Below are 13,847 nucleotides of genomic sequence, written 5' to 3'. Positions count from 1 at the left end.
TATGTAGTAAAAACCTGAGACATCCGTCCGTTTTCGTCATTTGTTATCGAATCGACTTAAAGCCAGATCGTAACATTAGCCGCTCTTCTCTCTAAAACGGTTGTACTTATCGTCTGCAAAGCTGTGTCGCGTGCTGCGGTAAGCGGAGAAACATAATAGCACCGTAGTAGAACATAGATGAAGCATCTAAGTTGATGTAATAGCCAGTAAGAAGTAGTACAATTGAAGTTTTAGGTATCGATTATTGACTTTTTAGATGGCTTTGGTGACTTGGACATAAGCTAGGACCTTAAGGTTCTGCATGAAAGGAGGACTAGCAACCGAGTTGCACGGGAGAATGTGAAAAGTGTTCATATGTAGTAAAAACCTGAGAATCCGTCCGTTTTCGTCATTTGTTATCGAATCGACTTAAAGCCAGATGGTCACATTGGCCGCTCTTCTCTCTGAAACGGTTGTACTTATCGTCTGCAAAGCTATGTCACGTACTGCGGTATTCGGAGACACTAAAAACACCATAGTAGAACACAGATAAAGCTTCTAAGTTGATGTAATAGCCAGTAAGAACTAGTACAATTCAAGTTTTAGGTATCGATTATTGACTTTTTAGCTGGCTTTGGTGCCTTGGACAAGAGCTAGGACCTTACGATTCTGCATGAAAGGAGGACTAGCAGCCGAGTTGCACGGGAGAATGTGAAAAGTGTTTATATGTAGTAAAAACCTGAGAAATCCGTCCGTTTTCGTCATTTGTTATCGAATCGACTTAAAGCCAAATCGTCACATTGGCCGCTCTGCTCTCTGAAACGGTTGTACTTATCGTCTGCAAAGCTATGTCGCGTACTGCGGTATTCGGAGACATTAACCGCACCATAGTAGAACACAGATGAAGCTTCTAAGTTGATGTAATAGCGAGTAAGAAGTAGTACAATTCAAGTTTTAGATATTGATTATTGACTTTTTAGCTGGCTTTGCTGCCTTGGACATTATCTAGGACCTTAAGATTCTGCATGAAAGAAGGACTAGCAGCCGAGTTGCCCGGGAGAATGTGAAACGTGTTCATATGTAGTAAAAACCTGAGAAATCCGTCCGTTTTCGTTATTTTTATATCCAATCGAGTTAAAGCCAGATCGTCACATTGGCCGCTCTTCTCTCTGAAACGGTTGTACTTATCGTCTGCAAAACTATGTTGCGTGCTGCGGTATGCGGAGAAACTAAAAGCACCGTAGTAGAACATAGATGAAGTTTCTAAGTTGATGTAATAGCCAGTAAGAAGTAGTCCAATTCAAGTTTTAGGTATCGATTAATGACTTTTTAGCTGGCTTTGGTGCCTTGGACATGAGCTAGGACCTTAAGATTCTGCATAAAAGGAGGACTAGCAGCCGACTTGCACGGGAGAATGTGAAAAGTGTTCATATGTAGTAAAAACCTGAGACATCCGTCCGTTTTCGTCATTTGTTATCGAATCGACTTAAAGCCAGATCGCTCTTCTCTCTAAAACGGTTGTACTTATCGTCTGCAAAGCTGTGTCGCGTGCTGCGGTATGCGGAGAAACTAAAAGCACCGTAGTAGAACATTGATGAAGGTTCTAAGTTGATGTAATAGCCAGTAAGAAGTAGTCCAATTCAAGTTTTAGGTATCGATTATTGACTTTTTAGCTGGCTTTGGTGCCTTGGACATGAGCTAGGACCTTAAGATTCTGCATAAAAGGAGGACTAGCAGCCGAGTTGCACGGGAGAATGTGAAAAGTGTTCATATGTAGTAAAAACCTGAGATATCCGTCCGTTTTCGTCATTTGTTATCGAATCGACTTAAAGCCAGATCGTAACATTGGCCGCTCTTCTCTCTAAAACGGTTGTACTTATCGTCTGCAAAGCTATGTCGCGTGCTGCGGTGTGCGGAGACACTAAAATCACCATAGTAGAACACAGATGAAGCATCTAAGTTGATGTAATAGCCAGTAAGAAGTAGTCCAATTCAAGTTTTAGGTATCGATTATTAACTTTTTAGCTGGCTTTGGTGACTTGGACATGAGCTAGGACCTTAAGATTCTGCATGAAAGGAGGACTAGCAACCGAGTTTCACGGGAGGATGTGAAAAGTGTTCATATGTAGTAAAAACCTGAGAAATCCGTCCGTTTTCGTCATTTGTTATCGAATCGACTTAAAGCCAGATGGTCACATTGGCCGCTCTTCTCTCTGAACGGTTGTACTTATCGTCTGCAAAGCTATGTCGCGTACTGCGGTATTCGGAGACCCTAAAAACACCATAGTAGAACAGAGATGAAGCTTCTAAGATGATGTAATAGCCAGTAAGAAATAGTACAATTCAAGTTTTAGATATCGTTATTGACTTTTTAGCTGGCTTTGGTGCCTTGGACATGAGCTATGACCTTAAGATTATGCATGAAAGGAGGACTAGCAGCCGAGTTGCACGGGAGAATGTGAAAAGTGTTCATATCTAGTAAAAACCTGAGAAATCCGTCCGTTTGCGTCATTTGTTATCGAATCGACTTAAAGCCAGATCGTCACATTTGCCGCCCTTCTCTCTGAAACCGTTGTACTTATCGTCTGCAATGCTATGTCGCGTGCTGCGATATGCGGAGACACTAAAAGCACCATAGTAGAACACAGATGAAGCTTCTAAGTTGATGTAATAGCCAGTAAGAAGTAGTACAATTCAAGTTTTAGATATTGATTATTGACTTTTTAGCTGGCTTTGGTGCCTTGGACATGAGCTAGGACCTTAAGATTCTGCATGAAAGGAGGACTAGCAACCGAGTTTCACTTGAGAATGTGAAAAGTGTTCATATGTAGTAAAAACCTCAGAAATCCGTCCGTTTTCGCCATTTGTTATCGAATCGACTGAAAGCCAGATCGTCACATTGGCCGCTCTTCTCACTGAAACGGTTGTACTTATCGTCTGCAAAACTATGTCGCGTGCTGCGGTATGCGGAGAAACTAAAAGCACCGTAGTAGAACACAGATGAAGGTTCTAAGTTGATGTAATAGCCAGTAAGAAGTAGTCCAATTCAAGTTTTAGGAATCGATTATTGACTTTTTAGCTGGCTTTGGTGCCTTGGACATGAGCTAGGACCTTAAGATTCTGCATAAAAGGAGGACTAGCAGCCGAGTTGCACGGGAGAATGTGAAAAGTGTTCATATGTAGTAAAAACCTGAGACATCCGTAAGTTTTCGTCATTTGTTATCGAATCGACTTAAAGCCAGATCGTAACATTGGCCGCTCTTCTCTCTAAAACGGTTGTACTTATCGTCTGGAAAGCTATGTCGCGTGCTGCGGAATGCGGAGACACTAAAATCACCATAGTAGAACACAGATGAAGCTTTTAAGTTGATGTAATAGCCAGTAAGAAGTAGTAGAAGTCAAGTTTTAGGTATCGATTATTGATTTTTAGCTGGCTTCGGTGCCTTGGATATGAGCTAGGACCTTAAGATTCTGCATGAAATTAGGACTAGCAGCCGAGTTGCACGGGAGAATGTGAAAGGTGTTCATATGTAGTAAAAACCTGAGAAATCGGTCCGTTTTCGTCATTTGTTATCGAATCGACTTAAAGCCAGATGGACACATTGGCCGCTCTTCTCTCTTAATCGATGTACTTATCGTCTGCAGAGCTATGTCGCGTGCTGCGGTATGTGGAGACACTAAAATCACCATAGTAGAACACAGATGAAGCTTCTAAGTTGATGTAATAGCCAGTAAGAAATAGTACAATTCAAGTTTTAGGTATCGATTATTGACTTTTTAGCTGGCTTTGGTGCCTTGGACATGAGCTAGGACCTTGAGATTCGGCATGAAAGGAGGACTAGCAGCCGAGTTGCACGGGAGAATGTGAAAAGTGTTCATATGTAGTAAAAACATGAGAAATCCGTCCGTTTTCGTCATTTGTTATCGAATCGACTTAAAGCCAGATCGTCACATTGGCCACTCTTCTCTCTGAAACGGTTGTACTTATTGTCTGCATAGTTATGTCGCGTGCTGCGGTATGCGGAGACACGAAAATCATCATAGTAGAACACAGATAAAGCTTCTAAGTTGATGTAATAGCCAGTAAGAAGTAGTCCAATTCAAGTTTTAGGTATCGATTATTGACTTTTTAGCTGGCTTTGGTGCCTTGGACGTGAGCTAGGACCTTAAGATTCAGCATGAAAGTAGGACTAGCAGCCGAGTTGCACGGGAGAATGTGAAAAGTGTTCAAATGTAGTAAAAACCTGAGAAATCCGTCCGTTTTCGTCATTTGTTATCGAATCGACTTAAAGCCAAATCGGCACATTGGCCGCTCTGCTCTCTGAAACGTTTGTACCTATCGTCTGCAAAGCTATGTCGCGTACTGCGGTATTCGGAGACACTAAACGCACCATGGTAGAACACAGATGAAGCTTCTAAGATGATATAATAGGCAGTAAGATGTAGTACAATTCAAGTTATAGGTATAGGTATTGACTTTTTAGCTGGCTTTGGTGCCTTGGACATGAGCTATGACCTTAAGATTCTGCATGAAAGGAGGACTAGAAGCCGAGTTGCACGGGAGAATGTGAAAAGTGTTCATATGTAGTGAAAACCTGAGATATCCGTCCGTTTTCGTCATTTGTTATCGAATCGACTTAAAGCCAGATGTTCACATTGGCCGCTCTTCTCTCTGAAACGGTTGTACTTATCGTCTGCAAAGCTATGTCGCGTGCTGCGGTATGTGGAGACACTAAAATCTCCATGGTAGAACACAGATGAAGCTTCTAAGTTGATGTAATAGCCAGTAAGAAGTAGTTCAATTCAAGTTCTAGGTATCGATTATTGACTTTTTAGCTGGCTTTGGTGCCTTGGACATGAGCAAGGACCTTGAGATTCTGCATGAAAGGAGGACTAACAACCGAGTTGCACGGGACAATGTGAAAAGAGTTCATATGTAGTAAAAACCTGAGAAATCCGTCCGTTTTCGTCATTTGTTATCGAATCGACTTAGAGCCAGGACATCACATTGGCCGCTCTTATCTCTGAAACGGTTGTACTTATCGTCTGCAAAGCTATGTCGCGTACTGCGGTATTCGGAGACACTAAAAACACCATAGTAGAACACAGATGAAGCTTCTAAGATGATATAATAGCCAGTAAGAAGCAGTACAATTCAAGTTTTAGGTATCGGTTATTGAATTTTTAGCTGGCTTTGGTGCCTTGAACATGAGCTAGGACCTTAAGATTCTGTATGAAAGGAGGACTAGCAGCCCAGTTGCACGGGAGAATGTGAAAACTGTTCATATGTAGTAAAAACCAACCTGAGATTTCCGTCCGTTTTCGTCATTTGTTATCGAATCGACTTAAAGCCAGATCGTCACATTGGCCGCTCTTCTCTCTGAAACGGTTGTACTTATCGTCTGCAAAGCTATGTCGCGTGCTGCGGTATGCTGAGACACTAAAAGCACCATAGTACAACACAGATCAAGCTTCTAAGTTGATGTAATAGCCAGTAAGAAGTAGTACAATTCTAGTTTTAGGTATCGGTTATTGTCTTTTTAGATGGCTTTGGTGCCTTGGACATGAGCTAGGACATTAAGATTCTACATGAAAGGAGGACTAGCTGCCGAGTTGCACTGGAGAATGTGAAAAGTGTTCATATGTAGTAAAAACCCAAGAAATCCGTCCGTTTTCGTCATTTGTTATCGAATCGTCTTAAAGCCAGATCGTCACATTGACCGCTCTTCTCTCTGAAACGGTTGTACTTATCGTCTGCAAAGCTATGTCGCGTGCTGCGTTATGCGGAGACACTAATAGCACCATAGTAGAACACAGATGAAGCTTCTAAGATGATGTAATAGCCAGTAAGAAATAGTACAATTCAAGATTTAGATATCGTTATTGACTTTTTAGCTGGCTTTGGTGCCTTGGACATGGGCTATGACCTTAATATTCTGCGTGAAAGGAGGACTAGCAGCCGAGTTGCACGGGAGAATGTGAAAAGTGTTCATATGTAATAAAAACTTGAGAAATAAGTCCGTTTTCGTCATTTGTTATCGAATCGACTTAAAGCCAGATCGTTACATTGGCCGCTCTTCTCTCTGAAACGGTTGTACTTATCGTCTACAAAGCTATGTCGCGTGCTGCGGTATGCGGAGACACTAAAAGCACCATAGTAGAACACAGATGAAGCTTCTAAGTTGATGTAATAGCCAGTAATAAGTAGTACAATTCAAGTTTTAGGTATCGGTTATTGACGTTTTTGCTGGCTTTGGTGCCTTGGACATGAGCTAGGACCTTAAGATTCTGCATGAAAGGAGGACTAGCTGCCGAGTTGCACGGGAGAATGTGAAAGGTGTTCATATGTAGTAAAAACCCAAGAAATCCGTCCGTTTTCGTCATTTGTTATCGAATCGTCTTAAAGCCAGATCGTCACATTGACCGCTCTTCTCTCTGAAACGGTTGTACTTATCGTCTGCAAAGCTATGTCGCGTGCTGCGGTATGCGGAGACATTAAAAGCACCATAGTAGAACACAGATGAAGCTTCTAAGTTGATGTAATAGCCAGTAAGAAGTAGTACAATTCAAGTTTTAAGTATTGATTATTGACCTTTTAGCTGCCTTGGTGCCTTGGACATGAGCTAGGACCTTGAGATTCTGCATGAAAGGAGGACTAGCAGCCGAGTTGCACGGGAGAATGTGAAAAGTGTTCGCATGTAGTAAAAACCTGAGAAATCCGTCCGTTTACGTCATTTGTTATCGAATCGACTTATAGCCAGATCGTCACATTGGCCGCTCTTCTCTCTGAAACGGTTGTACTTATCGTCTGCAAAGCTATGTCGCGTGCTGCGGTATGCGGAGACACTAAAATCACCATAGTAGAACACAGATGAAGCATCTAAGTTGATGTAATAGCCAGTAAGAAGTAGTCCAATTGAAGTTTTTGGTATCGATTATTGACATTTTAGCTGGCTTTGGTGACTTGGACATGAGCTAGGACCTTAAGGTTCTGCATGAAAGGAGGACTAGCAGCCGAGTTGCACGGGAGAATATGAAAAGTGTTCATATGTAGTAAAAACCTCAGAAATCCGTCCGTTTTCGTCATTTGTTATCGAATCGACTTAAAGCCAGATCGTCACATTGGCCGCTCTTCTCTCTGGAACCGTTGTACTTATCGTCTGCAAAGCTATGTCGCGTGCTGCGGTATGCGGAGACACTAAAAGCACCATAGTAGAACACAGATGAAGCTTCTAAGTTGATGCAATAGCCAGTAAGAAGTAGTACAATTCAAGTTTTATGTATCGATTATTGACTTTTTAGCTGGCTTCGGTGCCTTGGACATGAGCTAGGACCTTAAGATTCTGCATGAAAGGAGGACTAGGAGCAGAGTTGCACGGGAGAATGTGAAAAGTGTTCATATGTAGTAAAAACCTGAGAAATCCGTCCGTTTTCGTCATTTGTTATCGAATCGACTTAAAGCCAGATCGTCACATTGGTCACTCTTCTCTGAGAAACGGTTGTACTTATTGTCTGCAAAGCTATGTCGCGTGCTGCGGTATGCGGAGACACGAAAATCATCATAGTAGAACACAGATAAAGCTTCTAAGTTGATGTAATAGCCAGTAAGAACTAGTACAATTCAAGTTTTAGGTATCGATTATTGACTTTTTAGCTGGCTTTGGTGCCTTGAACATGAGCTAGGACCTTACGATTCTGCATGAAAGGAGGACTAGCAGCCGAGTTGCACGGGAGAATGTGAAAAGTGTTCATATCTAGTAAAAACCTGCGAAATTCGTCCGTTTGCGTCATTTGTTATCGAATCGACTTAAAGCCAGATCGTCACATTGGCCGCTCTTCTCTCTGAAACCGTTGTACTTATCGTCTGCAAAGCTATGTCGCGTGCTGCGGTATGCAGAGAAACTAAAAGCACCGTAGTAGAACATAGATGAAGGTTCTAAGTTGATGTAATAGCCAGTAAGAAGTAGTCCAATTCAAGTTTATGGTATCGATTATTGACTTTTTAGCTGGCTTTGGTGCCTTGGACATGAGCTAGGACCTTAAAATTCTGCATAAAAGGAGGACTAGCAGCCGAGTTGCACGGGAGAATGTGAAAAGTGTTCATATGTAGTAAAAACCTGAGACATCCGTCCGTTTTCGTCATTTGTTATCGAATCGACTTAAAGCCAGATCGTAACATTAGCCGCTCTTCTCTCTAAAACGGTTGTACTTATCGTCTGCAAAGCTGTGTCGCTTGCTGCGGTATGCGGAGAAACTAAAAGCACCGTAGTAGAACATAGATGAAGCATCTAAGTTGATGTAATAGCCAGTAAGAAGTAGTCCAATTCAAGTTTTAGGTATCGATTATTGACTTTTTAGATGGCTTTGGTGACTTGGACATGAGCTAGGACCTTAAGATTCTGCATGAAAGGAGGACTAGCAGCCGAGTTGCACGGGAGAATGTGAAAAGTGTTCATATGTAGTAAAAACCTCAGAAATCTGTCCGTTTGCGTCATTTGTTATCGAATCGACTTAAAGCCAGATGGTCACATTGGCCGCTCTTCTCTCTGAAACGGTTGTCCTTATCGTCTGCAAAGCTATGTCACGTACTGCGGTATTCGGAGACACTAAAAACACCATAGTAGAACACAGATAAAGCTTCTAAGTTGATGTAATAGCCAGTAAGATCTAGTACAATTCAAGTTTTAGGTATCGATTATTGACTTTTTAGCTGGCTTTGGTGACTTGGACATGAGCTAGGACCTTAAGATTCTGCATGAAAGGAGGACTAGCAGCCGAGTTGCACGGGAGAATGTGAAAAGTGTTCATATGTAGTAAAAACCTGAGAAATCCGTCCGTTTTCGTCATTTGTTATCGAATCGACTTAAAGCCAGATCGTCACATTGGCCGCTCTTCTCTCTGAACGGTTGTACTTATCGTCTGCAAAGCTATGTCGCGTACTGCGGTATTCGGAGACACTAAACGCACCATAGTAGAACACAGATGAAGCTTCTAAGATGATGTAATAGCCAGTAAGAAATAGTACAATTCAAGTTTTAGATATCGTTATTGACTTTTTAGCTGGCTTTGGTGCCTTGGACATGAGCTATGACCTTAAGATTCTGCATGAAAGAAGGACTAGCAGCCGAGTTGCACGGGAGAATGTGAAAAGTGTTCATATGTAGTAAAAACCTCAGATATCCGTCCGATTTCGTCAATTGTTATCCAATCGACTTAAAGCCAGATCGTCACATTGGCCGCTCTTCTCTCTGAAACGGTTGTACTTATCGTCCGCAAAACTATGTCGCGTGCTGCGGTATGCGGAGAAACTAAAAGCACCGTAGTAGAACACAGATGAAGGTTCTAAGTTGATGTAATAGCCAGTAAGAAGTAGTCCAATTCAAGTTTTAGGAATCGATTATTGACTTTGTAGCTGGCTTTGGTGCTTTGGACATGAGCTAGGACCTTAAGAATCTGCATAAAAGGAGGACTAGCAGCCGACTTGCACGGGAGAATGTGAAAAGTGTTCATATGTAGTAAAAACCTGAGACATCCGTCCGTTTTCGTCATTTGTTATCGAATCGACTTATAGCCAGATCGTCACATTGGCCGCTCTTCTCTCTGAAACGGTTGTACTTATCGTCTGCAAAGCTATGTCGCGTGCTGCGGTATGCAGGGACCCTACAATCACCATAGTAGAACACAGATGAAGCTTCTAAGTTGATGCAATAGCCAGTAAGAAGTAGTACAATTCAATTTTTAGGTATCGGTTATTGACTTTTTAGCTGGATTTGGTGCCTTGGACATGAGCCAGGACCTTAAGAATCTGCATGAAAGGAGGACTAGCAGCCGAGTTGCACGGGAGAATGTGAAAAGTGTTCATATGTAGTAAAAACCTGAGAAATCCGTCCGTTTTCGTCATTTGTTATCGAATCGACTTAAAGCCAGATCGTCACATTGGCCACTCTTCTCTCAGAAACGGTTGTACTTATTGTCTGCAAAGTTATGTCGCATGCTGCGGTATGTGGAGACACGAAAATCATCAGAGTAGAACACAGATAAAGCTTCTAAGTTGATGTAATAGCCAGTAAGAAGTAGTACAATTCAAGTTTTAGGTATCGATTATTGACTTTTTAGCGGGCTTTGGTGCCTTGGACATGAGCTGGGACCTTAAGATTCAGCATGAAAGTAGGACTAGCAGCCGAGTTGCACGGGAGAATGTGAAAAGTGTTCAAATGTAGTAAAAACCTGAGAAATCCGTCCGTTTTCGTCATTTGTTATCGAATCAAAGCCAAATCGGCACATTGGCCGCTCTGCTCTCTGAAACGTTTGTACTTATCGTCTGCAAAGCTATGTCGCGTACTGCGGTATTCGGAGACACTAAACGCACCATAGTAGAACACAGATGAAGCTTCTAAGATGATATAATAGCCAGTAAGAAATAGTACAATTCAAGTTTTAGGTATAGTTATTGACTTTTAGCTGGCTTTGGTGCCTTGGACATGAGCTATGACCTTAAGATTCTGCATGAAAGGAGGACTAGCACTCGAGTTGCACGGGAGAATGTGAAAAGTGTTCATATGTAGTAAAAACCTGAGAAATCCGTCCGTTTTCGTCATTTGTTATCGAATCGACTTAAAGCCAGATCGTCACATTTGCCGTTCTTCTCTCTGAATCCGTTGTACTTATCGTCTGCAAAGCTATGTCGCGTGCTGCGGTATGCGGAGACACTAAAAGCACCATAGTAGAACACAGATGAAACTTCTAAGTTGATGTAATAGCCAGTAACAAGTAGTACAATTCAAGTTTTAGATATTGATTATTGACTTTTTAGCTGGCTTTGGTGCCTTGGACATGATCTAGGACCTTACGATTCTGCATGAAAGGAGGACTAGCAGCCGAGTTGCACGGGAGAATGTGAAAAGTGTTTATATGTAGTAAAAACCTGAGAAATCCGTCCGTTTTCGTCATTTGTTATCGAATCGACTTAAAGCCAAATCGTCACATTGGCCGCTCTGCTCTCTGAAACGGTTGTACTTATCTTCTGCAAAACTATGTCGCGTGCTGCGGTATGCAGAGAAACTAAAAGCACCGTAGTAGAACATAGATGAAGGTTCTAAGTTGATGTAATAGCCAGTAAGAAGTAGTCCAATTCAAGTTTATGGTATCGATTATTGACTTTTTAGCTGGCTTTGGTGCCTTGGACATGAGCTAGGACCTTAAGATTCTGCATAAAAGGAGGTCTAGCAGCCGAGTTGCACGGGAGAATGTGAAAAGTGTTCATATGTAGTAAAAACCTGAGACATCCGTCCGTTTTCGTCATTTGTAATCGAATCGACTTAAAGCCAGATCGTAACATTAGCCGCTCTTCTCTCTAAAACGGTTGTACTTATCGTCTGCAAAGCTGTGTCGCTTGCTGCGGTATGCGGAGAAACTAAAAGCACCGTAGTAGAACATAGATGAAGCATCTAAGTTGATGTAACAGCCAGTAAGAAGTAGTCCAATTCAAGTTTTAGGTATCGATTATTGACTTTTTAGATGGCTTTGGTGACTTGGACATTAGCTAGGACCTTAAGATTCTGCATGAAAGGAGGACTAGCAGCCGAGTTGCACGGGAGAATGTGAAAAGTGTTCATATGTAGTAAAAACCTGAGAAATCCGTCCGTTTTCGTCATTTGTTATCGAATCGACTTAAAGCCAGATCGTAACATTGGCCGCTCTTCTCTCTAAAACGGTTGTACTTATCGTCTGCAAAGCTATGTCGCGTGCTGCGGTATGCGGAGACACTAAAATCACCATAGTAGAACACAGATGAAGCATCTAAGTTGATGTAATAGCCAGTAAGAAGTAGTCCAATTCAAGTTTTAGGTATCGATTATTGACTTTTTAGCTGGCTTTGGTGAATTGGACATGAGCTAGGACCTTAAGATTCTGCATGAAAGGAGGACTAGCAGCCGAGTTGCACGGGAGAATGTGAAAAGTGTTCATATGTAGTAAAAACCTGAGAAATCCGTCCGTTTTCGTCATTTGTTATCGAATCGACTTAAAGCCAGATCGTCACATTGGCCGCTCTTCTCTCTGAACGGTTGTACTTATCGTCTGCAAAGCTATGTCGCGTACTGCGGTATTCGGAGACACTAAACGCACCTTAGTAAAACACAGATGAAGCTACTAAGATGATGTAATAGCCAGTAAGAAATAGTACAATTCAAGTTTTAGATATCGTTATTGACTTTTTAGCTGGCTTTGGTGCCTTGGACATGAGCTATGACCTTAAGATTCTACATGAAAGAAGCACTAGCAGCCTAGTTGCACGGGAGAATGTGAAAAGTGTTCATATGTAGTAAAAACCTCAGAAATCCGTCCGATTTCGTCATTTGTTATCCAATCGACTTAAAGCCAGATCGTCACATTGGCCGCTCTTCTCTCTGAAACGGTTGTACTTATCGTCTGCAAAACTATGTCGCGTGCTGCGGTATGCGGAGGAACTAAAAGCACCGTAGTAGAACACAGATGAAGGTTCTAAGTTGATGTAATAGCCAGTAAGAAGTAGTCCAATTCAAGTTTTAGGAATCGATTATTGACTTTGTAGCTGGCTTTGGTGCTTTGGACATGAGCTAGGACTTTAAGAATCTGCATAAAAGGAGGACTAGCAGCCGAGTTGCACGGGAGAATGTGAAAAGTGTTCATATGTAGTAAAAACCTGAGACATCCGTCCGTTTTCGTCATTTGTTATCGAATCGACTTAAAGCCAGATCGTAACATTTGCCGCTCTTCTCTCTAAAACGGTTGTACTTATCGTCTGCAAAGCTATGTCGCGTGCTGCGGTTTGCGGAGACACTAAAATCACCATAGTAGAACACAGATGAAGCTTTTAAGTTGATGTAATAGCCAGTAAGAAGTAGTAGAATTCAAGTTTTAGGTATCGATTATTGATTTTTAGCTGGCTTCGGTGCCTTGGACATGAGCTAGGACCTTAAGATTCTGCATGAAATTAGGACTAGCAGCCGAGTTGCACGGGAGAATGTGAAAGGTGTTCATATGTAGTAAAAACCTGAGAAATTCGTCCGTTTTCGTCATTTGTTATCGAATCGACTTAAAGCCAGATGGACACATTGGCCGCTCTTCTCTCTTAAACGGTTGTACTTATCGTCTGCAGTGCTATGTCGCGTGCTGCGGTATGTGGAGACACTAAAATCACCATAGTAGAACACAGATGAAGCTTCTAAGTTGATGTAATAGCCTGTAAGAAATAGTACAATTCAAGTTTTAGGTATCGATTATTGACTTTTTAGCTGGCTTTGGTGCCTTGGACATGAGCTAAGACCTTGAGATTCGGCATGAAAGGAGGACTAGCAGCCGAGTTGCACGGGAGAATGTGAAAAGTGTTCATATGTAGTAAAAACCTGAGAAATCCGTCCGTTTTCGTCATTTGTTATCGAATCGACTTAAAGCCAGATCGTCACATTGGCCGCTCTTCTCTCTGAAACGGTTGTACTTATCGTCTGCAAAGCTATGACGCGTACTGCGATATTCGGAGACACTAAAAACACCATAGTAGAACACAGATGAAGCTTTTAAGATGATGTAATAGCCAGTAAGAAGTAGTACAATTCAATTTTTAGGTATCGGTTATTGACTTTTTAGCTGGATTTGGTGCCTTGGACATGAGCCAGGACCTTAAGATTCTGCATGAAAGGAGGACCAGCAGCCGAGTTGCACGGGAGAATGTGAAAAGTGTTCATATGTAGTAAAAACCTGAGAAATCCGTCCGTTTTCGTCATTTGTTATCGAATCGACTTAAAGCCAGATCGTCACATTGGCCACTCTTCTCTCAGAAACGGTTGTACTTATTGTCTGCAAAGTTATGTCGCATGCTGCGGTATGTG

This window comes from Schistocerca gregaria, unplaced genomic scaffold (genome assembly GCF_023897955.1).
Source record: "Schistocerca gregaria isolate iqSchGreg1 unplaced genomic scaffold, iqSchGreg1.2 ptg000313l, whole genome shotgun sequence".
NCBI classification, from domain to species: Eukaryota; Metazoa; Arthropoda; class Insecta; order Orthoptera; family Acrididae; genus Schistocerca; species Schistocerca gregaria.
Note: the sequence above shows the minus strand (reverse complement) of the source record.